The sequence below is a fragment of the Suricata suricatta genome, chromosome 7, assembly GCF_006229205.1.
Source record: "Suricata suricatta isolate VVHF042 chromosome 7, meerkat_22Aug2017_6uvM2_HiC, whole genome shotgun sequence".
In the NCBI taxonomy this organism is placed as follows: Eukaryota; Metazoa; Chordata; class Mammalia; order Carnivora; family Herpestidae; genus Suricata; species Suricata suricatta.
Window position 1 is genome coordinate 121,510,625 of NC_043706.1, and position 27,241 is coordinate 121,537,865.

General features: G+C 35.4%; 1 long non-coding RNA gene across 1 annotated transcript; it reads right to left on the minus strand.

The window, feature by feature from the left end:
* Window positions 1–1,924: 1,924 nt before the first annotated feature.
* LOC115295664 lies at window positions 1,925–25,394 on the minus strand. The gene is made up of 3 exons (XR_003910514.1): window positions 25,277–25,394; window positions 24,049–24,153; window positions 1,925–1,978 (listed from the first exon to the last, which is right to left on the minus strand). It is a non-coding gene; the product is annotated as an uncharacterized LOC115295664 (long non-coding RNA).
* Window positions 25,395–27,241: the final 1,847 nt, after the last annotated feature.

The following is a 27,241-nucleotide window of genomic DNA, read 5'->3' on the forward strand; positions in this document are numbered from 1 at the left end:
ATAAAAGATACATAAGGTCAACAGAAACTTTATATTATTTATTTAATTATAATCCTCAAAGGAAAGAATAGGAGAAAAGAGGCAATATTTGAAAAGTTAATTCCAGAAAATTCTCTGAACACATATATACAGATATATAAAATTGAATATATAGCAAACAGCAAACATTTAGATTCAGTTACATTTTAGTAAAAGTATAGTAAAGACAAAAAGAAGATATTTAAAATAATGAGGGGGGGCACCAGGGTGGCTCAGTCGGTTGAGTGTCTGACTTCAGCTCAGATCAAGATTTCATGGTTTATGGGTTGGAGCCCCACATTGGGCTCTGTGCTGACAGCTCAGAGCCTGGAGCCTGCTTCGGATTCTGTGGGTCCCTCTCTCTCTGCCCCTCCCCTGTTCATTATCTGTCTCTCTCTGTCTTTCAAAGATAAATACATATTTAAAAACTTTAAAAATAAAAAAATAAAAATAAAAATAAAATAATGAGGGGGAAAATGAAACAACTATGAAAGAATGACATACTGCTCTCAATCTTTACAACATCAATAATAGGGTTATAAGACACAATTCTACTTTTCTTCAAAATGTTGAGAGAAAGTAACAGTTAGTCTAGAATTCTCAATATAATAACAACAAGGAATCTTTTAAGAAGAAAAGCAAATTAAGGGCATAGAGATAAATACAAGTTGAAAGACTTTATCAACAACAGATGTTCACTGGAAGGATACCAAAAGAATGCTTCTCAGGTATAAACATAAATTATCCTAGATGAGAACACTGAAATATAGGGAAAATATTCAGAAAATAAATTGGCAAACAATTAAGTATATCTTAGCAAAACATATAAGGTTAAAATGAAACTATGGCTAATATCAAGGAACTAAGAAAAGACAGAACAACGATGCAGAACATAAAACCATGTAAATGTGGAGAGGCATAATTGGAGTAAAAAATGTTTCAGCTTCTTTTGTTACTAAGAGAGATATATAATATAAAATATTATTTATTTAAAAATATTCATTATAATTTTCAAAGCTACCATTACCATTAAAAGGTAACTCTGGAGGCGCCTAGGTGGCTCAGTCGGGTAAGCGCCCAACTTCCGCTCAGGTCATGATCTCGCGGTTCGTGGGTTCAAGCCCCACATCAGGTTCTGTGCCTGACCTGGAGCCTGTCTTCAGATCCTGTGACTCCTTCTCTCTCTGACCCTCCCCTGCTCACACTGACTCTCTCTCAAAAATAAATAAAAACGTTAAAAAAAAAACGGCAACTCTGAATGTTTCTTTTTTAATGTTTATTTATTTTTGAGAGAGAGAGAGAGATGGGGAGGGACAGAGAGAGGGAGACACAGAATTCAAAGCAGCTTCCAGGTTCTAAGCTGTCAGCACAGAGCCCAACACAGGCCGAACTCATGAACCGTGATCATGACCTGAGCAGAAGCTAGAGGCTTAACTGACTGAGCCACCCAGACACCTGAAGTCTGCAAACTTTCTATGTGAGAAAAGGAAATAAAAATAGAAACAAAATGCCCATGATCAAACCTGTAGAGGCAATAAAAGAGGGGGAAATAGGGCAAATAAAGAGTTCCATAAAGGAAAAAAAAAGTGACACAAAAGAAATATAAACTGGCCATTATAATTAATGCAGAATGGTTTAAATTCACCAGTTTAAGGCCAAAGATTGTTAGATTTTTAAAATATATCCAATACTATTTATTAGAGGTCTAAAATGTAAAAATATGAAATTATGAAAAGTAAAATGAAAAAAGATATACCAAGAAAATTCTAACAAAGTGGAGAAACATAAGGTATGTCACTACATAATGATAACATTTTTGACTTATCAGTAAATATAACATCTCTTAACTAGTACTCACATAATAAAATTGCCTCAAATTAAATTGAGAAATATTCTATAGGAGTAGCAGGAAAAATCCACTTGATTTGAGATTTCCATGTATCTCTCATTTAGGCTTGGTCTAGGACAGAAATATCATAAATATTAAGACTTGAACAATATGGTGAAATAATTTCTTTCAGTGGAAATATATAATCCAGCAACAATTAACAAATAAAACTGTTTTAAGCCCTACATGTCATAAAAGCCATATTATATGAAATAAAAAAACAGCAAATGAAATAAATTTTTAAAATTACATAGGATACCAATAAGAAAGAACATACAAAAATATCTCCATGTGTTTGGAAATTACCAATACACATAAATAACCTTGAAGTCAAGAAAGAATCATAATGGAAATCAAATTTCACTTTGAATTTTAATAAAAATACAATATAAAACTATGGACTCAGCAAAAGTGGTTTTTCAAGGAAATTTCTCTGGTGTTAGGTTTGTTTGAGAAAAATGATAATTTTCTAAAAACAAATGACCTAATTTTTCAGATTATTAAGTAAAAAAAAAAAACAAATACAAAAGAAAGAAAATACAGATACAAGTAAAACAAAATGAAAACTTTAAAATTAGGACAACAGGGGCGCCTGGGTAGCTCAGTCGGCTAAGCCTCCGACTTCAGCTCAGGTCAGATCTCACGTTCGTGGGTTCGAGCCCCACGCCAGGCTCTGTGATGACAGCTAGCTCAGAGCCTGGAGCCTGTTTCTGGTTCTGTGTCTCCTTCTCTCTCTTCCCCTCACCCTCTCATGCTCTGTCTCTCCCTGTATCAAAAATAAAAAAATAAAAAACATTAAAAAAAATTAAAAAAATAAAAAATAAAATAAAATTAGGACAACAAAGCAAAACATTTGTTTTTAGCAAAGAATACTAAAATAGAAGTCTGGGCAGAGCTGATGAGAGCAAGAGAAATGAGAGAGAAATTTGGGTGGTCAGATACTAATAAATTATATTAAAACTTACACACACACACACACACACACACACACAATGGAATACTACATGGCAATGAGAAAGAATGAAATATGGCCATTTGTATGGACCTCGAGGGTGTCATGCTAAGCGAAATAAGTCAGGCAGATAAGGACAGATACCATAAGTTTGCTTTCATAAGACTAACAAGAGAAACCTAACAGAGGACCATAGGAAGGGGAAGGGGGAAAGAGAGTTGGGGAAAGAGAGGGACACAAATCATGAGAAACTATTGAATACTGAAAACGAACTGAGGACTGAAGGGAGACGGGGAGGGGGAAAGGGGATGAAGGTCATGGAGGGGGGTACTTGTGGGGAGAAGCATTGGGTGTTATATTGAAACCAACTTGACAATAAACTATTATAAAAAATAAACTTAAACCAAGTATCTGGGGTACTTGGGTGGCTCAGTAGGTTGAGCCTCTGACTTTGGCTCAACTCAGGATCTCATGGTTTGTGAGTTCGAGCTCTGTGTCAGGCTCTGTGCTGACAGTGCAGAGCCTGGAGCCTGCTTCAGATTCCCTCTCCCTCTCTCTCTGACCCTCCCTCACTGGAGCCTGTCTCTCTCTCTCAAAAATAAATAAACATTAAAAAATAACACAAATGATTTACAGTCTTTCACATATCTCCTCATTGAGTGTAATCTGAGAATATTTTTCTCAAATTTATAGAAATACTGTTAAGTGTAGATATTGGGATAGCTTACAACCTTAAGTGTATACCCAGATACTATGATCATTGCAATGATTCAACAGAGATACTTTCATTTTGCTAAATTATTTTCTACAGATAGTCTCACATCAAGAATTAAAAATTATTTGAGACTTAGAGAGCTAAATCATCATAATATTATTTAAAAACATCCTTCCTTGTCCAAGAGAAATTTGCAGCCCAACAGTAAATCAGTAGCTGTGGAGTGGGTAGAAGTCATCTGTGGGTCTGGCTGTCCTCCACATCACAGTGTTCCTTCTGACTGCCTTGCAGTGTCTCCTCTACCTAGTGCTTCCTAACTGCTATCTGCTATTAGTTTAGTGGGTCATCTAAAATTTCTGAGAACATTAAGATTCTTCAGATAAAATATATAAAATACTCTGGTTTAAAATAAATATACTTTGTCTTTTCTTTCTATCAGAGCAGACCACCACCCTCATAGAACAATATTGGAACACAAATAAAATGACAGGCTGAGAAAAGAAGAAAAGAATTGCTCAAATTAAAGGACATCATTAAGAGTCACCATCCAAATTCTATATCCAATGAAAATATTTTTTTTAAGAATGAAGGCAAAATCAAGACAGTTTCCGCTGCAGGAAAACTAAGATAATTTATTACCAAAAATGTACCCTAAAAGAATGGCAAAGAAAGTTCACAAAATAGAAAAGAAATGATAACAGATTGATTCTTGGAATGTTAGCAATAAATGAAGATAATGAGAAACAATAAACATCTAAGTTAATATACTAAATGATTCTTTAAAAACATTTTAATATTGTTTTTGAGAGACAGAGAGAGATGGAGAGAAAGAGAAACAGAACATGAGTGGGGGAGGGGCAGAGAGAGAGGAGACACAGAATCCGAAGCAGGCTCCAGGCTCTGAGCTGTCAGCACAGAGCCTGATGAAGGACTCCAACTGACAAACTACAAGATCATGACCTGATCTAAAGCTGAACGCTTAACTGACTGAGCCACTCAGGATCCCCTATAGTAAGTTATTCTCTTTTTGACTTCTTTAAAATATACTTGACAGTTAAAAGCAAAATTAATAATAATAAATATTGTTTATGGACTTTTCAATGCATATAGATGGAATAATTAAGATAACTATAGCTTTGGGGGAAGGGTAAAGGAAACTATATGTTATAGTGTTTCTACATTTCAATAAAAGTAAAATTTTGGTTCTAAATAAAGTTGTGTAAAGGTAAGATTGAATTTTATCATCTATGAAATAATCATTAAAAAGATTATACATAGATCAAAATAATCAAAATAAATGAAAGGAAAAATGGAATATTTAAAAATGTTCAAATAACCCATAAGAAGGCAGTAAATGGGATAAGGAGAAACAAACTCACTGAAGAAAACAAATAATAAAATGGTAGATCTAAATTCAACTATATCAACAAATGCACTAAATGCAACTTGTCTACACAGGTCAATTTAAAGAGAGATTTTCATAGAATGAATTAAAAAAATTTTTTTTATGTCTTTTACTTATTTTTGAGAGACAGAGACAGTGCGAGCAGGGGAGGGTGAGAAAGAGAGGGAGACATAGAAGCTGAAGCAGGCTCCAGGCTCTGAGCTGTCAGCACAGAGCCTACGCAGGGCTCAAACCCATGAACAGTGAGATCAGGACCTGAGCCCAAATCAAGTGTTGGATGCTTAACCGACTGAGCCCCCCAGGCACCCCAAATGAATGTTTTTATTTTTTTTTAATTTTTAAAAATGTTTTTATTTATTTTTGAGAGAGAGACAGAGACAGCATGAGCAGGGGAGGGTCAGAGAGAGAAGGAATCACAGGATCTGAAAACAGGCTCCAGGCTCTGAGCTAGCGGTCAGCACAGAGCCTGACGCGGGGCTCGAACCCACGAACCGTGAGATCATGACCTGAGCCGAAGTTGGACGCTTAACGGACTGAGCCACCCAGGCGCCCCCCAAATGAATTTTTTAAATCACACAATTTTATACTGTTCACCTTAAACTCACTTCAAATATTCTGATATGGGGAGCTTAAAAGTAAAAGGATGGGGAAAAAAGACATACTATGTAAAAAAATAATCAAAAGAAAATTGCAGCGATTATATTAGTATCAGAAAAAATTGATTTTAAGACACAAGGATATTACCAACAACAAAGACATTACTAAATTATAAGATTACTAATGATTTAAAAAACTAATGTTTATTTGTTTTTGAGAGAGGAAGAGTGAGCATGTGTGAGGGGGAGGAGGGGCAGAGAGAAGGAAACAGAGGATCTGAGGTGGGCTCTGTTCTGAGAGCAGGGCTCAGCCTCATGAACAGCAAGGTCATGAATTGAGCTGTAGCCAGACACTTCAGTGACTGAGCCATCCAGGTTCCCCAATAATCATTTTGGATGCAAGGATTAATAAGACAGTAATCTCATTGGTATATTCACCAATTACAGGTGGCAAAACTGATCGAAATAAAAGGAGGAAAAGAAAAATTAACAATTATTAATGAGAACATGAACACCTCTCTGTTGGTAATTGATAGAATCACTAAACAGAAAATCAGCAAAGAATATAGAACACCACCATCAAACAATGGGCATTGATTGGCACGGATGGAATTCTTCTCCAGAGTAGCAGCATACACATTTTTCTCAAGTGTACTTGGGACATTCATCAATACAAACCATACTGGGATTACAAGACAATAGATTTAAAGGAATGAAATCATACATAGTTTACTATATGACCATAATGGATTAAATGAATTCAATCAGAAATCAAAACAGAGAGAAAATGTCCTTTTAGTTTGAACTTAATTTTAAATAATCCATACCATGGACTAAATTGTGTCCTCTCAAAATTTATGTGTTGAAGACCTAGCCTCCAATACCTCAGCGTGGGATAGTATTCAGAAAGAGAAACTTTAAAAAAAATCAATTAAGTTAATTTGGGGCTAATTAGGGTGGATCCTAATTCAATCTGACTGGTGTCCTTATAAAAAGAGATTGGGATACAAAGAGAGATACCAGAGGTTCTCTTGTGCAGAGGGACCACCATAAGAATAGGCAGCAAGAGGGTGGCCATCGGTGAGCCAAGAACAGAATCCTTAGGAAAAGCATCCTTACTTGTCATCTCGATCTTGGACTTCTAGACTCCAGAAGAGTGAGAAAATGCATTTCGGTTGTTTAAGCCCTCCAGTCTGTGGTATTTTTTTTTTTTATGGCAGCCCTAACAAGCTGATACAATCTGAGTTAGGGAGCTAGTCTTAAGAGAAATTTTAGGAGCGCCTAGGTGGTTCAGTCAGTTAGGCATCCGACTTTGGCTTAGGTGATGATCTCATAATTCGTGGGTTCAAACCCGACAATGGGCTCTGTGCTGACAGCTAGTTCAGAGCCGGAACCTGCTTCAGATTCTGTGTTTCCCTCTCTCTGACCCTCCCCTGCTCACGCTGTCTCTCTCTTGTCTCTCAAAAATAAAACATTTAAGAAAGAGAAATTTTAAAAATAGGTTAAATTGAATGAAAATGAAAATGCAACTTTATTTGTAGGGTTCAGGTAAATGGGTGCTTAAGGGAAAATTTATAGCCTAATGCTTATGTTGGAATAGAACAAAGATCTCAGAAGAATAATATAAGTGTCTCTTTTAAGAAATTAGGAAAATAAGATCAAATACATCCAAAACAAACAGAAAGGAGAAAATAATAAAGCAGAAATTAATGCAGCTTAAAACCAAGGAGAAGGATGGGAAGCCTGGGTGGCTCCGTCAGTTAAGCGTCTGACTGGCTCAGGTCATGATCTCACGGTTCGTGGGTTCTGGATCAGAATAAGGATATAGAACTACAGACCCCAACAGAGATTAAAGGTATAATAAGGCAATGCCATGAAACATATTTACGTATAAATTCAACATAATTTTCAAGCTACCTTTGTTCTTCCATATTAAAACACTGAACTTTAAAACTATGATATTTGTTATTCAAATGCTTTGGCACTCAAAGTTTAAAGCCTAACTCATCTTTCTCTCTGCAACTATGTGTCTCCCCATCAAGGAGAACCCAGAAGCAATAAATTCTGAAGACTCAGTAGGGTGGACATGGGTTGTACCAATGGGAAAGTCTAGAGGGGAGAAAAAGGGAAACTAATTAATCATCAAATTTTCATTGTATGGCTTAAAACCCTTCTCCTGCATTTAGGAGCAGAGTGGCCGATCACTTCTCCTTAACTTGGCTAATTCAGTTGTAGTTGTAAAATTATACCTTCTTTTCTTTCTTTCCTGAAACATGAGCAGACAGATATGTGTAATTTTCACCAAAGTTTTACACTAGTTTGCCAGGTAACCTCCTTTGTGATATAGTTGGTTCAATGAAAGTGGTTGCAGTGACTTGTGGAGCCCATTCATTCACCACTCACTCTCTCTCTACCTTATACTCCTCAATCCATCGCACTCGGGACAAATGTATTTTTCTTTTTTCAATGTTTTCAATGTTTAAGACTGGGGACCTATACTATAAATGTGTATGTCTCTTTCTCCTCAGTGTTTCAGAATGTGAAAAAGACCATAAAGGTAATATTTTTTATATATAGTCTCCTAAATTAGGCTGCAGGATTGAGAAATCAGAAAAGAATCTTTTGCAGCTCCTGAGAGTTTTTTACTCTCACTGTTCCAATTTTTAAAAATTTTTTAAATGTTTTTTTATTTATTTTTGAGAGACAGAGACCACGTGAGCAGGGGAGGGTCAGAGAGAGAGAGGGAGACACAGAATCTGAAGAAGGCTTCAGGCTCCAAGCTGACGCAGGGCTTGAACCCATGAATGGTGAGATCAGGACCTGAGCCAAAGCTGGACGCTTAACTGACTGAGCCACCCAGACCCCTGCCTGTTTCAGTTTTTTAATGCGATAGTAATTAATAACCTACTCTTTTTCTTTTTTCTTTTTTTAATGTTTATTTTTGAGACAGAGAGAGACAGAGTATGAGCAGGGGAGGAGCAGAGAGGGAGGGAGGCACAGAATCTGAAGCAGGTTCCAGGCTCTGAGCTGTCAGCACGGAGTCCTACAGGGGGCACGAACGGTGAGATCAAGACCTCAGATCAAGACCTGAGCCGAAGTCTGACGCTCAACTGACAGAGCCACCCAGGCGCCCTCTGCTCTTTTTCTTAACAGAGTAGCTTACTATATATAGGTCAAACATGATTAGGATTTCTATGTTGTGCATTTAAAATACTACCAAAGGGGTGCCTGGCTGGCTCAGTTGGTGAAGCCTTTGACTCGACTTCAGCTCAGGTCACAATCTCAGGGACATAGAGTCCCACATACAGGTCTGCGCCCACAACATAGAGCCTGTTTGGGAGTCACTCTCTCCCTCTCTCTGCCCCTCTGATGCTCGCGTGCTCTCTGTCTCAAAATAAGTGAAACTAAAACTTAAAAAAAAATAGTACTGAAGACAAGATCATTTGAAACGTATTCAACTAGGTAGATGCCTGCCATTACAGTTTCTAGGATACAGAGGTGTAACGTTTTTGTATATCAGAATATTTGGAATTTAGATGACAATTTTAGCTCTAAAAACTTTTATTTCTTTGATAATACAAAGATAAGCAAATGAGAAACAATGGCCTTGGCACTCTTCTCGTGTTTTCAAAAGTCCTCCTGCAAATATTATCCAAATAACAACATGCTTTCATAAGTGTGACATTATGTATAAATATTTAAAACATATGAATCCTGTAAATAACAGATTTCTTTCCTAAACATTACCAATATCAACATTTTTAATATAATACCCATGCATCCAGATACAAATAAAGAGTGATGGCTATAAACTTCTATTGAATACAACATGGACTAAAAGGTATCATGAGATTAGTATATATACATAAACCATAGATCAAAATATTTGTTGATTTTTTTGGGGGGGAGGATATAGCAGTTTCTAAGGTAAAGTGATTCCATAAAGTCATCATCACAGGACGAGCGTTTGTTTCTTTGTGGATGTTTCCCTTTACAATGATGCTATGTTTGTCAAAAATGCCATGAAAAAGCAGTCCCAGAAATAGAAGGGATGCCCTGTAGTCTGAAATCTGGCTGAAATATTTCCTGGTTCACCTTTGAATATTCCAGTCACTGGGTATTCTTAGAATTTATACTCAGTTCTGTGACACTATTTCTCGGTACATAATAGAAAGAATTCTAACTATAACAACAAAAGAAAACAAGGAGAATGGTTGATATAATTTTAGGTGTCACTAACCACAAAGTCAACTTGAAGCTATAAATATCTTTTACACACCATATTTTCCACATATCACTGCTTTCCTGACTCCTAAGCAAATATTTTTCAAAGGAAGGGGAAGATTGCAACATCATTCATTTTCAGGGAAGTCATTCAGTAACCAAGTCTTGTGACCTATTCTCATCAGAGTGAAAACAAATAAGAATATAAACAGAATAATGAACATTATTTTCATGCAAGAAATAATGCAGGAATTGTTTTTCATGCACCAATCTTAATTATATGTATTCTAGTAATTGATACCATCTGGCCTTGTCAATTCCAACGCTCTTCCTAACTCTTAGACTCATCATTATACGTCAGCTAAATTGAGGATACCTACCCTGGACTACTTTTTCCACTCATTATCTAACATATGGGTCATTTATCATCAGTTCATTTAAAAGCCAGTTGCTGTTGAAAATCAGAACATTTTTTTTTGTAAATATATAAGTATGATCTATGTGTGTGTGTATTTGTGTGTGTGTATATTTATAAACTGCCTTGATTTACTGAAGCAGATTACACATTTAAGTATCAAAGTTTTAAATTTCTCTAAGATTAAATTTTAAATTAAAACAATTTTCCAAGATAGCAAATAATCTAAAAATCTCTTGCAAGTTTAGTGTTCTGTATAAAAGATTAATTGAACAAGGACTAATTATTAACCCTTCCAGATTCTACTCTAGTTGCTGAAAAACAAAACAAAACAAAAATATAAATAAATGCATATAAAATTAATGAAAAGAAATGCAAAATTAATGAAAAGACTGTGGCTTTCCCACCAAAGAGCTCATATTTTAGGTAGACAAGACTTTTAAAGGACAACTTTTCCCCAAAATGTGGGGAACCTGAGCCAACATGAGAGAATTGGTAGTTAATCACGCAAAGAATTAGATATTGTATGAAGACACAAGTAGCCATATTAGCAAAGATATAATGTATTAGTTTCCTATTGCAGTTAATGCAAATTAGTGCCAATTTATAGTGTCAAAAAAACACCAATTTATACTCTTAAAGCTTTTAAAGTTAGAAATTAGAAAGTCATAAATTAGAGGTACCTGGATAGGTCTGTTGGTTAAGTGTCCAACTCTTGATTTTGACTCAGGTCATGATTTCATGGTTGATGGAATTAAGCCCAGTGTCATGCTCTGTGAAGAGCCTGCTTGGGTTTCTCTCTCTCCTCTCTGTCTCTCCCTTGCTCATGCAGACTCGTTGAGTCATGTGCTATCTGCCTCTCTCTCTCTCTCCCTCTCTCTCAAATAACTAAATCAACATTTTTTAAAAAAGGAAGTCATAAATTAGATTTTCTGGGCTAAAGTCAGGATGGTATCAGGGCTGATTCCTTTGGAATCTCTAAGAGAACTCAATTCCTTGATATTTTCAGTTTTTAAAGGACATTTGCATTCCTTGTTGTCACTTCTGTTTCCAAAATGCAGCCCTCCAGCTTCTGCCTATCTTGTCATTCCATTACCTTTTTCTCTCTCTGAATCTTCCTGCATCATTATGATTACATCAGGCCACACATTATTCCAGGATAATCTCTCCATCTCAAGATCCTTAAGTTAATCACATCTGAAAAGTCCCCTTGATAATATGGTCCCACTTACAACTTCTTGGGACTAGGGTTACAGACATATTTGGGGATCATTATTTAGCCTACCCCATATAGTTTGTCAGGTTTAGACACACAGGGAATTCCAGATTACTAGGAAGATGATAGTTTGGAATACAGTTTGATGAATCTGAAGGAGTAGTTAAAGACTAGATGACTAGATAACCACAAAAATTCAATGATATATGTCATTGAGTTTGGGAAAGGAGCACAGCATAGGAAACATGAGAATCCTACAGAAGAGACCTTTTTAAAAAATGTCTTCACCTTCATAAGAGACTAAAACACACTATATGCACAGTTTGGATTGATAACTGAGCTATACAATTATATATTCATATGTTGAATCTCAATGACTCTTATGTTCATCTGTTTGGTTTTGTGGTATACTTTTAATTAAGAAGATTGAATTGGACTTAAAATATAACTGATGTTCCTGCCAGATGAAGGCTAAATTATATCACGAGTAGCTGAACAAAGGAGCTCTCACATGGAGAAATGTGTTTAGAGGGTTGAGTCATCACATGGCACACAGGCTATGTAACATGGGCATACAGAGCTCAACAAAGGCACATCACTGTTATTCTGCTTATTTAGCTCTGCTTACTGTGAGCAATACTTCCTTTAAGAAAAAAACATTCTAATTTGCCACATTAAGTTAATATATTTATTTTGAATTGCTTTAATTTTGCCTGTTTGCTTTTGACAAAGTAATATAAAGGATAAATAAAAATATCACATATTGATTCATATTTGTATCTTTCAAAAATGCCATAATAATTAGTCCCTGTTTGGCTTTTATGAGATTTTTTTTTCTTTCAAAAGGGATTTCTTATTTAATTTTGAGAAAATTTAGAATGTTAGATGTTTATATTTGAAAAAAAGTCTCAAAACAATAACCTAAGTTTCCATTTTAAGAAACTAGGGAAAAGAGATCAAAATATACCCAAACAGAAGGAAGAAAATATAGAAGAAAATAGGAATTAAGAGAATGAAAACGAAAACCTGACTGCTCTTTATTTAGCCCTGTACTTAATCTCTCCATGCTTCAATTTCCCCAACTGCAAAACAGAGTGAAGGATAGCACCTACATTACAGGGCTATTATAAGAATTAAAAGAAAAATCTGCAAAACATAAGAAACTTAGAAATGAAACGAAAAGTTCTTAGAATAGTTCTTGGGACATAATAAGCTAAATCAAAGCAGGGTAATCATATAGTCCGGTTTGCCCAGGCTAGTCTCAGTTTAGAATTTATTATGATTTTTTTCATTTAATAATAAAATAGTAGTAGTAAAAATTGCATCAAAATAAGCTAGTGCTGCCACAGCCTCATCTAGGAGTCTGAAAGATATGTTTACTTTTACATGTGGAAGAACACCAATGATCCATGTCTGTTTTGTTTTCAGTGAAGGGCAACTAACATTTTCCCCCTCAACAACAACTTATGGCGTGCTCTCTGGCAAAATGAACTAGTAGACAATCCTGCATCTGTAAGCTGCTTGGTATACCAGTTAGATGGATTGTGGTCCATAACAAATCCTCTGAGATAAGGTAAAATGCAAGTTGTAGACATCAATAGAAACATTAAAATTATAAGCTAGAGATAATAAGATATGTGTGGGAAATAAAGACTGAGACATGCTCTCTTAAAATATTAAAGTGGTGAATAAACCCTTTTGTTATCACTGTATTACCATGAATATAGATTGAAAAATTCCTAACAAAATAATAGTAAGGCAAATGCAAGCATTGCATGCAGGATAATAATACATCAAGCCTGACAAGTTTAGTTTAACAATTTAAAAACAAATTAATATATTATTATTTAATGATGATCTGAATAGGTGCAGAAAAATATTTGTCAAAATCAATATCCAATCAGAATAAATCAGTTATAAACTTAAAGATAGATGAAAATTCCTTAATCTTGCAGAGTTATTTACAAAAATACATGCAGCAATACTATTTATAATGTAAAAGCAGTGAAACATTCAGAAACTAAACGAAGTGGTTAGACCTCATTCTAATGAGCACTACATTAGAGCCTCTATTAGTGGCCAGACACTAATATTAAGAAAGACAAATAAAAATAAAATAGAATAAGGTCATTACGTTAAGATCCGATCACTTATGTAGGAAAAACAAGAGAAATTACTGATAAAATATCATACAGAATTAGGAAATTTTAGCAAATTTTCAAAGCCATGGGATATAAACTCAAAGTGCATAAATTATTTTCAATCATACACACTTGTCTCAATCAGGTGGAAAACAAAATTGTGAAAGCAATATATAATAGAATAAAAAATGTAGTTTCACTTCCACTATAAGTTATTTATACATCCAAATCAATTTCATTTGAAGTCTCCACAGAATTACTTAATTTGTTTGTTTTCTGTGTTCTTTTTATGTGTAAATCTTAAGGGGATGAGTCTATATTGATATGGAAGAACATCAAACACTTCTAAAGAAAAAACTAGGGGTAGGCAGGGTAGAATTTGTCCTATCAGTTATCAGGTATTATTATAAAGCTATAATTAATAACACAAGGTAGTATTGATACAGATAGAAACATCAAATACATGAACAGACATATACATATGTGGACATTTGATTTCTAATATTTTTTCACTAGAAAAGAATAGACTTTTCAATTCCTACTAGCACAATTGGTTATCTATATGGGGAAAATATAAAATTGGTCCCCTGACTGACACCATATACATATTAATGACTGAAAGATAAAAATAATAATATTTTAGATGACAGTTTAGGATGATATCTTTATGACTTTAAATAGAATATAATTAATTAAACCTAAAATCACTGATAATTTCAACTACATCAAGTTTCAACCACCATATAGTGAACAGAGAAGCCCAAATTAGGAGAAACTATATATGACAAATAGAAGTAAACAGTACCAGAATGAAGGAATAGCACCCATAAATCTTGTAAAAAGACACAAACTGATAAAAATGAGAAATCGTATAAATAAGCACTGCACATGTAGGAAATCCAAATGACCAATAAACATGCAGGAAGATTTCCAGTTTGATTTATAATCAGCAATATGCAAATTCTTCATGTTATTCACCATTTTATGCCTTCTAGACTGGCAAGCATGAAGAGTCTGGCAATATCAACCTTCGGTGAGAATGTAGAACAATGGGAGCATTTAGGAACAGCTGTTGGAAATCAAGATCAGTGAGTCGCTTTGAGAAAATACTTTGTTATCATATGGGACATTTGAAGACGTTCATAGGCTACCGTCCAAGAATGCCACTCCTGTGTAGAGGGGCACCAGGACATGCGTGGGAGAATATCCTCCATAACACAGAGAATGGCAAATATTAGAATGTAATAAAAACACTCATCAATATTAGAATGGAAAATATGTTAGGCTAAAGTCATAAAATAAACAAATAGATATACATGCATGCAATTGCGTAGATGAATATTGGGAACAGAATGACTAAGGAAAAAGGCCAACTGTGGCAGAACACGCTGGCACAGTTCCCCTCTATGCGGAGAAGAATTCAAGAACGTCAAGTAGAATTTTGCTTAGAAATACGAATTGTATGGTTACAGTATGTAAAAATAAAAGGAAATGAAAATACAGTTTGGGTTACCGAGAAAGAAAGGATCAGACGGGTAAGGATGCGTGGAACTACTGTGGTGAGGCTCTCATTTTCTCTTTAACATTGACTTCACTACTGTGTAGATAGGTGTTCATTCCATCAGCATTTTTTTATACCTTATAACACATAGTTTAAACTATTACTCTGAGTCTACTCACTATTTCATAAATTAAATAATATATATTCCAGGGGTACCTGGGTAGCTCAGTTGGTTAAGCGTCCAACTTTGGCTCAGGTCATGATCTCCCGGTTTCTGGACTCCAGCCCCCCCCTCCCCCCGCTGGGCTCTGTACTGAGAGCTGGGAGCCCAAAGCCTGCTTCGGATTCTGTGTTTCCCTCTCTCCCCCTCCCCCACTCCTGCTCTTTCTCTCAAAAATAGACATTAAAAAATAAAAAACAAAACAGTATTACTAACACCTATTTTAGGCTTTAAAAGAAAATCGCATACCTTTCAATAAGCTGCCATAGAGAGATGTAAATTTTTGTAATTTCTTGTCTGTTCAGGTTTCTTGGATGTGTGAATCTCGTTTGACTTTCACATACCCCTGATGAAGCTCAGAGCATATCTAAGGCATTGTGTTTATTTTAACAGTGTCAAACAATTAAACAAAATCTTCACAGATACTGTTGTTCTTTTATTTAGTAATTTATTCATCTGTCAAGTATGTACTATTTTAAGTCCCTTCTGTATGTTAAGCAGGAGGAAGGCTATGGCCCTCTCACTGTTTACAATTTTAGCAGCAGAGATAAGACTAGTCCAAAGACAGCTCTTTTGCAAAGCAGTAAGGAAGGAGCGCTGCCCAAGGAGCAAAAATACAGGTGCTAAGAATACTGAAAGCAGGAAGAATGATTGCTGGGTATTCTGCAGCTGTTTCAACACTCTAGCTGCCCAAGGAACCACATATGCAAATTTCTAAGGTTGGAATCAAGAACTTGGAAGAAAGTCTCAGGAAGAAAATTGGAATGTCCCAATAAGGAAACGAGTGGAAGGGAGACTTTCTTTAAATAGCTGTCAGATTCTCTCCCGTGAAGCCAAATGCTGCCTGACAGATGGGGCGGTGTCCATCATCTCATCTGTACTTCCATTTAAATAGGCATTCTGACCCTATCTAACTATGCAGGCTTCAGGAGAGTGTTGTCAGTTCAGGCACATGACATGCGACAGACTGTACCTACAGGGATAAGGTGGCGAAGTTGTACGTACTTGTGGATGTGTTTAGGTGGTGAATAAAAGTATAGAAGTATGCACAAATATGGAATGGAAATGGGGATCCGTTCACAGTGAGTAAGTAAAACATGCAGCAAGGTGTATTCAGTACACTGGGCTAAAAATAGTCTATGGCCTAGTCTCTTCCTTGGGGAGGTCAAGCATTACCCCAACTTTAAGAATCATGCTTAAGTGGGAGCACCTGTTTGGCTCAGTGAGTTGAGCATCCAACTTCGGCTCCAGTCATGATCTGGTGGTTTGTGGGTTTGAGCCCCATGATGGGCTCTGAGCTGACAGCTCAGAGTCTGGAACCGGCTTCAGATTCTGTGTCTCCTCTTTTGCTCTGCCCCGCCCCCACTTGTGCTCTTCCTCTCTCTCAAAAATAAATAAATGAACTTTTTTTTTTTAATAATCGTCCCTAAGTAATTGGTACCTGTATCAAGGAATCAATCCCAAACATCTGTCTGATCTTTAGATATTCATTTCAGATTTCTTGCTGTACATCTGCACAATGTTTCCCAATAAACATTTCACATTCAGCATGTGCAAAGAGGTTCTTCATCTGTCCTACCTGGGCCCCACTCATCTTTGTAAAATTAATGTTTATGTCACTTTCTCAATTCTTTATCCTTAAAACCTCCAGAGACATCTGCAGTGACTCCTTTTCACCCACCACTTAGGGCCAATTGCTAAATTAAGTGGTTTGTCTCTATAAAATCTTCATTCATCTCATCCTTGGCATTTTCATTGACTTTGGACAGATCTACGTACTCAGGATTTTTTTCAACGCGTGTACAGTTTCCCATTTTTCTATTCCCTCTATCTTCCCATCAGATCTCCTTTACAATGCCTCATGATATTTTGTCTAAAAATATTTTACTGTATTTTACTCCTGCAGATAATCCTACTTCCAAGGTAAAGACCCTGTCCTACGTCTTACACTCAAGGCCATCCAGATATGGTCCATTCGAAATCGCCTTTTGTCAGGTTTTCTATTCTTCAGTCCAACTGGTCATTTGGTCGTATGCAAAATAGTCACTTTTGCCTCCTTTGACCTGTGCATGTTTCTTCTCCAATTCCCTCACTCCATAGTTATCTATCAAAGTTCTATCAAACCTCAAGTCTATAAGATATAAAGGGCTTTTAGCTTGCCATTTGTCTATCTCTTAACTTTTTGGTGTGTCTTGTTAGCCACTTAGTTATTCATGGTCTTCCCCATTATTTACATATTTTCTTGTGCTAGATATTAAACTATTTGTGCTCAGAAACATTATTATTAATAGCATAAAATCATTAATAGCATAAAATCATTAGAAAACCTACATATATGAGGCACAAACTGAAACACAGCAGCTGAAAAGACAAATAAGACAGTCTTACAGACATGTACGCCATTAGTATTATATGTATTATCTCAGCAGAAAGCAGGAAGTCTTACATGTCATAGGTATATGTAAACTATTTTGCTTACTTTAAGTTGATAGTATAACTGAGGCCGGGAACTTCCTTTTTAGTCTAGGACTAAATTTCTTTAAATCTCTCTCCCCCCAAAATTGATATTTTTTTAATGTTTTTAATGTTTATTTATTTTTGAGAGTGGGAGAGGAAGAGAGAGACAGAGACAGAGACAGAGAAAGAGAGAGAGAGAGAATGAGCAATGGAGGAACAGAGAGAGAGGGAAACACAGAATCCGACAGAGCCTGACATGAATCTTGAACTCACAAACTGTGAGATCATGACCTGAGCTGAAGTCAGAAGCTTAACTGACTGAGCCACCCAGGTGCCCCCAAATTTTGATATTTCTTGATTGAAAATAAATTTCTCTGTCCCTCTGTCTCTCTCTTTCCTGACACATACCCCTGTAGATCTTTATTGTTATTAGGTATGAAGTCAAATATTACATTTATAGCATGATCCTGAGAGAAAGGTGCATTAGTAGCTCACCTATGTGTCTTAAATAAAGAAGTAAAATTATTCTCTAGCAACAGACATTGAGTTTGAGGGGTGGGACCCAAAAGAGGTTCCCAGTCAATAGCACTAAGTCAATGGAGTTGCCTGTTTCACTCCCAGTAATGTCGCCTGTCCTATCTACTTGCAGAGTTTCCTTAAATCACTTGCAGAGAGAAGAAGCTATTATTTATTCTGTTTTTCCCTGTTATTCCTGAAATGATCATACATATATATTAAAAACATTTATGGACTGGGGCCCCTGGGAGGCCACGTCAGTTCAGCATCTGACTCTTTATTTCGTCTCAGGTCATGATCCCAGTGTTGTGCAACTGAGCCCTGCATTGGGTTTCAGGCTAAGTGTGGAGCCTGAAAAATACAGAAAACAAAACAAAACAATACAAAAACAAAAACAAAACAAAGCAAAACAAATTTATGGACTTTTAGTGCTACTAATTATGAAAAACGAGAGCTAACAGGTAACAAAAAATATCGAATATTGGTCTACAGTGAAAGACAAAAATAACTAGGAATGTCTTTCCCAGGGGTTTTTCAACTTTATTAATCTGTGGGCTTTTTCAGATTGAAAAAAATACAAAACTAAATGCTCTTTACTTCCAAGTGCCATTAAAATTTTATAATATTACTTAAATATATATAGAAAAAACACTTTACTTATAGCCTGAAACACTATTAAACCAAATTTTCAAATAAAATATTAAAACTTCCCACCAAACCAATAAAATTCAAATTAACAAAATTAACTGAATATGGAATATATTTTAAGATATTAAAGAAAACATAATTACCAATGTATTTAAAAGTATGAAATGGCATGCTTTCACTTTTCTCATTCTGATTTTCAGCATGCTGCAACATTATTTGAGTAAAAATTGTATAATTGCCATCTTATGGCCTTAAAAAAACTAATAATTTTAACTATCAGGGAATCATTTTGAAGATTCAGTTAATTCAATCATGCTCATAAAATACAATAAAGCTAATTTGAAGTGTGAAGTCCTTTATTACATATTTAGTGTCATAATTACTTGTATAAAAATAAAATCTAACAACACATCTGCTCATGAAATGATTATGATATTGACTGCTACAGGTTCTGAGTTCTGAAGAGTTCAAAGTCTGTGTGCCATTTAATGACTTAATTTCCCCACTACTCTTCCTTATGTAAGTGATTGTAAAATCTTTATTTATACAGCTTGCCATGAGTAATTTGTCCTTTCCTTGGGGCCAATGAAAACGTAAACTCCAGAATTGCAATAAAGTAGTGGAACATGTTAATTAGTTGATCATAGACACAGTCTGTGATATGCTTACATATATTTTAAGATTACCAAAGAAACAGCAGAAAATTCACAAATATTCATAAAATGAGCAAGTAAATTTCTAGAAATAATAAGTGTAGTAATTCCTTCTCTTATAACCATTCGCTGGCACTTCCTCATTTTCTTAGTCTTATTTGGATAAATATATATATGTATATTTAAATTTATCTATGTATAAAATGCTAAGCCATTTAAGATTTCTCCAGAGTCAAATGTCATTTATAGCACAAGGTAGATCCAAATTAAAAGGAGAACTTCTGTTTTACACAGGAAATCTCTACTTAGGTCATTTCCTAATAGTGACACAATCCACTAAATAAATATATTTTAAATATTTGAAGAAAATATTGATTTTGGGGAAGAAAAATGAAACATAAAACTTGTGGAAGAGCTAGATTCATCTGTTAGTTAATTAACAAACAATTCATCCAGTAAACGGTGATAGAGTATCTATTATATGACAATTCTGAAGCAATTTTGTCACCATATCGTTTTATCTACTTTGATTTCAGTTCTCTGGAAATGTTACCACAAGAAGTAAACAAGTAGGGCTCTACATTCTTTAACTCTATTTGTCATATTGCACTGTTTTCCCCTCTTTTCAATAAACTCCACAGCCTTTAAGTATAGTGTATGGGGGTTCCTGGGTAGTTCAGTCAGTTAAGCAATTGACTTTGGCTGAGGTCATGACCTTACAGCTCAAAGACTTATGAGTTCGAGCCCCACATTGGGCTCTGTGCTGACAGCTCAAAGCCTAGAGCCTGCTTCCGATTCTGTGTTTCTCTCTCTCTGTCTCTGTCCCTCCCCTGCTCATGCTCATGCTGTCTCTCTCAAAAATAAATAAACATAAACAAACAAACAAATGTGTATTATACATGTATAAAATAAATTTCATTTCTGTTCAAACTATATCATAATATATGAGTCTATGACTCTACTATTGTTTCCAATATATGAAGTTTGGTATTATATTATACTTTATACATTTTCCAGACAGAAATAAGAGGTAATGCGTTAATAAATATAATGGAAATTCTCAGGTTCTGAGGCTACAGAGGAAGATGTATCTGAAATAAGGCACAGAGAAACAATCCCAAAATTCATAGCCAAGTAAAAGAACATAAATTTAATAAAGTTAAAGGGAAAGTAAACTCTTATTATTATTCTTATTGGGTAATTCCTGCAAGCAAAACATTTTTAAATTAGCAATGGAAAAGGATGGCCACAATTCAGATCATTCTCTCCAAAACATGTTTAATTCAGGCTCTTGGAGGTCTTTTGTTTCAAGAAAATGAGCTTCTGATTTAATTATGTGGGGAAAATAGTATTAACTATATTTTCAATGTAACTCCATACTCATAAAGCAAAAGGTATTAAAAGTAGGACTTTAGTAGAATTAGTTAATATCTAATGAAAACATAAAAGCAACACATTTATTCAGTTCAGAAATATAATCAATTTTTAGATGATAAGAACAAATTTAATCTTGGAGACCAGACAATTTAGTGCACTACATAGCCTATTTATTTAAGTTGTTTTGTTTTGTTTCGGTCCTTACAAAATAACACGAAAAAGAAAACACATCTTTGGTATAGCTCAAAAGAAAAACACAGGCTCAAAATGGCATCACTTAGGTTAAGGTCTCAAGTCAGTACTCAAAGACTTATTACCTAATCTAACTGCAGTTTCAACCCCCTAGAAATGTAACCTTTAATCAGTTCAACATGGAAATTTCCTTGTCAGCAGTAGAAATTTACTGAGAAATCCCTTCTGTTCTCTTTACGAAGGTGACTTGCCTAAAACGGTGGATTATTTGCTAGTATATTTTTTCTACTACTTCTCTTCCTTTAAAATTCTTTCCTTTTCTGTAGCCCTTTGGAGCTCTCTCTATTCACTAGATGGCATGTTGCCAGATTCACGAATCAATTTATAAAGTCAATTAGATCTTTAAAATTTATTCAGTTGACTTTTTATTATTTAACAGTGTTTACAAACTTCATTACTAACACATAGCTGACCTTAGAGTATAGATTAAGCTCTTTACCAAATGGCTTCTTAAAAGCAAGCTCTTTTTCGATTATATTGCAAGTCTATCATTGGCCAGTGGGGCTGAGAGAAAGGACAGTACTGTATAATAAGAAATCAATCTATTTTTATTGAAGTTTCATTCTCCAGATGAGTTTGATTGTTGTTGTTCTCTTCATGACCACCATTTTATACCTTGCTGCCCTTGATATAGCCGTTTAAGTTTAGGCTATTACTTTAAAATTTGCTAGCTATCCTTTCTCAGTTATCTGATTTTCTTGATTTTCTTGACTTACTGAAAATATCTCTCAGAATTATATATGGCCTGTAAAATTTATGGCATATGCCAATTCACAGGCATATGGCATATATAACATCAAATGTGAAAAACATTTTCACAGATTACATGAAACTTTAAGAAGAAAAATAAGTGAGTATTGAATTCAACCCATTGTTATGAAAGTAGGATTGTTCTCTCCCCTTTGCTCCAAGGCAACATTATTTCAAGTACACAACTTGAATGTCTTGATTTAAAGACATTTTCAACTTTGTACATGATTCAATAGTCAGTAGTATTCCCCTCTCCTAAACCGACTATGCCCAGGCCTCGAGGACATAACGTAGAGAGAGATAAATGCATTGTTATAAAAAAGGAGAATTTAGCAATTTCCCAATTAATTTAATCAGGTAGTGAAATCAAACTTTATAACTCATACCAATATCTGATTCATTTTTTTTAATTTTTTAATGTTTATTTATTTTGAGAGAGAGAGATAAAGAGCAGGGGAAGAGCATAAAGAGAATCCCAAGCAGGTTCCACGCCCTCAGCACAGAGCCCAATAGGTGGCTCGAACCCACAAACTGTGGGACCATGACCTAGGCAGAAATCAAGGGTCGGGTGCGTAACTGACTGAGGCACCCAGGTGCCCCTCTGCTTTATTTTAGATTGAGTAAGTTATCTTGTTTGGAAAAACTAAACAGATAATAATACTCTCTTCTACTATTGTTTCATATTGTGAAAACTACAGTCCAAATAAAATTAATCAATACACTGAACATTGAAATAAGGTTAGTTGTCCTGTCCTCAATCAGCATTCAGGGCATAAATCTATTACTGACAAACACATGTGTTATAAGAATGTTTATTTTCCTATCTAGTTCAAGAGCAACAAACTCTGTCCCCAGGAGTCAATTTTACTATTAATAATTAAACAGACTTACATAAGCTATTAAAACTGCAAATAATTACAGTTGATTATGTTTTCTTTTACCCAAAACAGGCTCACTCACTGCAAGACAGGATATTGAAATAAGCTAATTATCGTTTTTTTTTTGCAATGATGAATTTTGCATGTATATGACCCAAATCAGCTTACTGTACAGATCATTGTTTTTAAGGGATCAAAGGTTTTTTTTGTTTTTTTTTTCATTTTAAAGCTTTTATTTTTTTCCATAATATTTTATTGTCAAATTGTTTTCCATATAACACCCAGTGCTCTTCCCCTTAAGTGTCCTCCACCATCACCATCCCGTCTTTTTTCCCCCCTCCCCCTTCCCCTTCAACTCTCAGTTCATTTTCAGCATTCAATAGTCTCTCAAGTTTTGCATCCCTCTCTCTCCCCAACTCTCTCTCAAAGGTTTTTTTTTTCTTAAGTTAATTTTAGCAATGCTTGCAGTGCCTACTAAGTGTGGTAGTAACCAATCATATTCTAATTTGAGGATACAGAAGTGCTGATGCATAGGAGCACATGTACCCCAATGTTCATAGCAGTAATGTCAACAATAGCCAAAACATGGAAAGAGCCTAAATGCCCATCACCTGATGAGTGGATCAAGAAGATGTGGTATATATACACAATGGAGTACTACATGGCAATGAGAGGGAATGACATATGGCCACTTGTAGGAAAGTGGATGGACCTTGAGAGTGTGATGCTAAGTGAAATAAGTCAGGCAGAGAAGGACAGATACCATATGTTTACACTCATAGGTCTAACAGGAGAACAGGAGAAACCTAACGGAGGACCAGGGGAAGGGGAAGAGGGAAAGAGAGCTGGGGAGAGAGAGGGATGCAAAACTTGAGAGACTATTGAATACTGAAAACAAACTGAGGGTTGAAGGGGAAGGTGGGGGGAAAGAGGTGGTGGTGATGGAGGAGGGCACTTGTGGGGAAGAGCACTGGGTGTTGTATGGAAACCAATTTGACAATAAACTACTTATAAAAAAAGAAAGATAAACAATGCCACTTGTAAAGCTGAAGTAGACGAGGTGCTCTCTGTAGAAGACATAACTGCCTCATTTCATTTAGTTAACTCTTCAGCACTCTGCATTGTCCTGTCTAAATATGAGTCCTGGAGCACTTTTTGAATATAATTAAATAATATAAACCTAACACAATATTTTAATGCCTATTGAACTCAACCACTCTCAGTACCTTTGTGAGTCCAGGAAGCTGGTGAGCTCCAGCTGCTGCCATCTCCAGCACCAGGTCCTGGGGCACAGGCATCCTCCATGGCAAGAGATTCTCAAAGAGGATGAGCTGGTTGAGAATGAGAATGAGGATGAGTTGAAGAAACAAACCATCTTACTTCTCTGTTAAAAAGAGAAAAGAAAAAGAAAAACTGAAGAGTTTCCATTTTAAATACTACCCCTGTCTTTTTGTATTTATTTTTAAACTTTATTTATTTTATGTTTTGAAAGAGAGATAGAGACTCTGTGTGTGTGTGTGTGTGTGTGTGTGTGTGTGTGTGTGTGTGTGTGTGTGTCTGAGCAGGAAAGGGGCAGAGAAAGGGAGAGAATTCAAAGCAGGCTTTGCACTACCAGCATGGAGCCTGATTCAGGGCTGGAACTCATGAACCTTGAGATCATGTCCTTGATCTGAAAAACAAGAATTGGATGCTTACCCAACTGAGTCCCTCAGACCCCAGAACACTTCCCCTGTCCTTTCAAAAGGATGAGTCTTTATACGCCTTTCACTGAAATTAATTTCCAGAGTGGAATTTCTTTGAGGAACACTCATATGAAAATCATTAGTAAAACAAACTTATATCATCAGAAGTTTAACAACTAAGGAAAATGAGGTGCATGTCACTTCTGAAACTTGAGGTCAAAGATTGACTGTTCTGTTGGCTGGATAATTCTAATGTTAAAATATCTGATACATTGAAAAGTTGGATCAATATTCAAATTTGCTTTATGTTTCTAATAACATATTGAATCAAATGTAGGTTTGTTGGTTACCGGCTGAGTAACGATGGTTAAATTATGTGTCTTGAGTCTCAGTTTTGTGATCTGTAAAATCGGGCTCAAAATACTTCTTACTTCAAAAAGATGTTCTAAAGATAAAATCAACTGCATGAGAAAATGTTAACTGAGTGGCCAGCATCTATTCCATGTGAGGTAAACCGTAGGATATTACAAAAGAAAGTTCTATGTAACCTACATTTCAAAATCATAGCAGGACCTATCTTTAAGATGAGATTTGCTTTCTATTTAAAAAATTTAAAACAAAATAAATGTCACCACTCAGCAGGGATAGCCAACCCAAGAGGGAGAGAGAGAAAGAGAGAGAGAGAGAGAGAGAGAGAGAGAGAGAGAGAGAGAGAGACAGAGACAGAGACAGAGACAAAGCAAGTCAGCCAAATCAGTATGACAAATCCTACCAATAAGCTTTGCTCCGACTGGTGGCCACTTGGAAGTCTGAGCCCAGCACTTTGTTTCACAAAGAGTTTTTAAAATGTGCACGACCAATAGATTTTCCAGCCACTTCAATGTGCACACAATCCACTTACAAAAGCCTGGAGAGAAAAGAGTTAGAAGTAGTCTTTTATTAGAGCTAAAAATAGCAACTAATAAAATATTAACCAGAACAAATCTTTACTAAATGCAAACAGTAATCTTTCAGTAACACAGGCAGCTTTCCATGAAAAGGGAAGTCAAGCAGAAAAGGAAAACTCATGAAAATCAACAATATGTACTCCCGAGATCCTCTAAAACATGTTGTAAATTGACAGAAAATTTCCTTTTCCAAATTGTAAATTTATGCTATCTTGAGTTCATGTATGCAGTTTAACAATAAGTGCCAAATGTCTTATGAGGAAGCTATTTTCCTTACTTTTAAAGACAAATATTGCATTTTGAGAATTTTTTTGTTTAGATATATGATGTATAAGATGATGGATGAAGTAAAAGCCAGTCTCTCCTTTGTGCCTGTTATGAACTAGGCCTTTTATCTATATCATCTTTAAGTCTCCTAACTCCATAAATCAGTTATTTTAATATTTCACAGCTGAGTAACCTAAGGCTCAGAAAGATTCTACTTCAAAACCTGTTAAAAATAAAGAACATAGGATTATAACATAATATTTATAACAATAAAATATATGTTGATTTCAACATGTGTTGCTGTTTTGAATCAGGAAATGTAAGTTATCTTGTTTGCCTTTGTCCATCATTGATTAAAACAAAACCATTACAAGTCTTTAGAAATCTCCGATAATGATAAAGTTTTTATATCATTGAATAAAGGAACACCATGAAATTGGTTTTCTGATATTTTCTGAGAAATGCTTTTTACTTTATAATAATTTTACTATATCTTATTTATATAATAATATACTCATCATGGATTACACAGTGCCCACAAAGAAGAAAACCATGATGACTCCAAATTCAATAAACATAGTATCGATGTTCTATATCAAAAACATGATTCATATTGTTTTGTAATCTGATCTTTAAAAAATAACAATGTGTCATGTACATTTTCTGTATCAGTATGTATTCTAAATGAGTAACTTTAACATTTTAGTGGTAAAAGTCTTTGTTCAAAGACATCTGAAGGAGAACTCTAATAAATATAACCAAGGATATACACCTGATCTCATTGAAATGAAGAAGAGGAGGAATTTGCTTAACTTTGCTGCTCCTCATTGACACCTCCCTCCCCACACGTCTACCTGAAGATACTCCAGAGACTTGGGCCTCCATGGAGAATTCTATGAAAACTCTCCTTCTGCATCATTTTGTTTAATGCTAGATCATTATTCCATCTGACTGGATTTCCCTAAATAATTTTGACATAACAAAACAGCAGGACTCAGAATAGTAAAAATGATAATGAAAATAATTCCTATTAAAGAGAGAAATATAACTAATATATATTTATGACTTAAAAGGGATAATCAATTAATGACTAAAGCATTCCTATCCAATAAACAAGAAGAGATTGTGGCAGAGAAGCATTGTAATTCCTGAGAGGAAGGAAAAATGACTCACATTTTGCCTGAGGGAACGTTCTGGACCTTAAGGTCGGAAGGGGAAAGTCAAGCCAAAAACAGAGGTTTCACAGAGTTAGGAAGACAATGACTGAAGTTTCAAAATGCTGGTATAGCTGGACCTTATGGACCAGAGTAGGAACCTAGACAGAGAAAAAGTTCTAGAAATCTGCATACAAATCTTTTGCTACAAATCTGACCTCCACATGCCCAGGCAGGCTGCACCAAGCTGAGCAGAAACAGCTATTAGAGATCTGCAAGCGGAGCAGTTTCTAGAGACAAAACACACCTGAGAGATATTTGGGGTCACTGGCCAAAGTGAAGATATCTTGCTGAATACCCAGTTTCCAG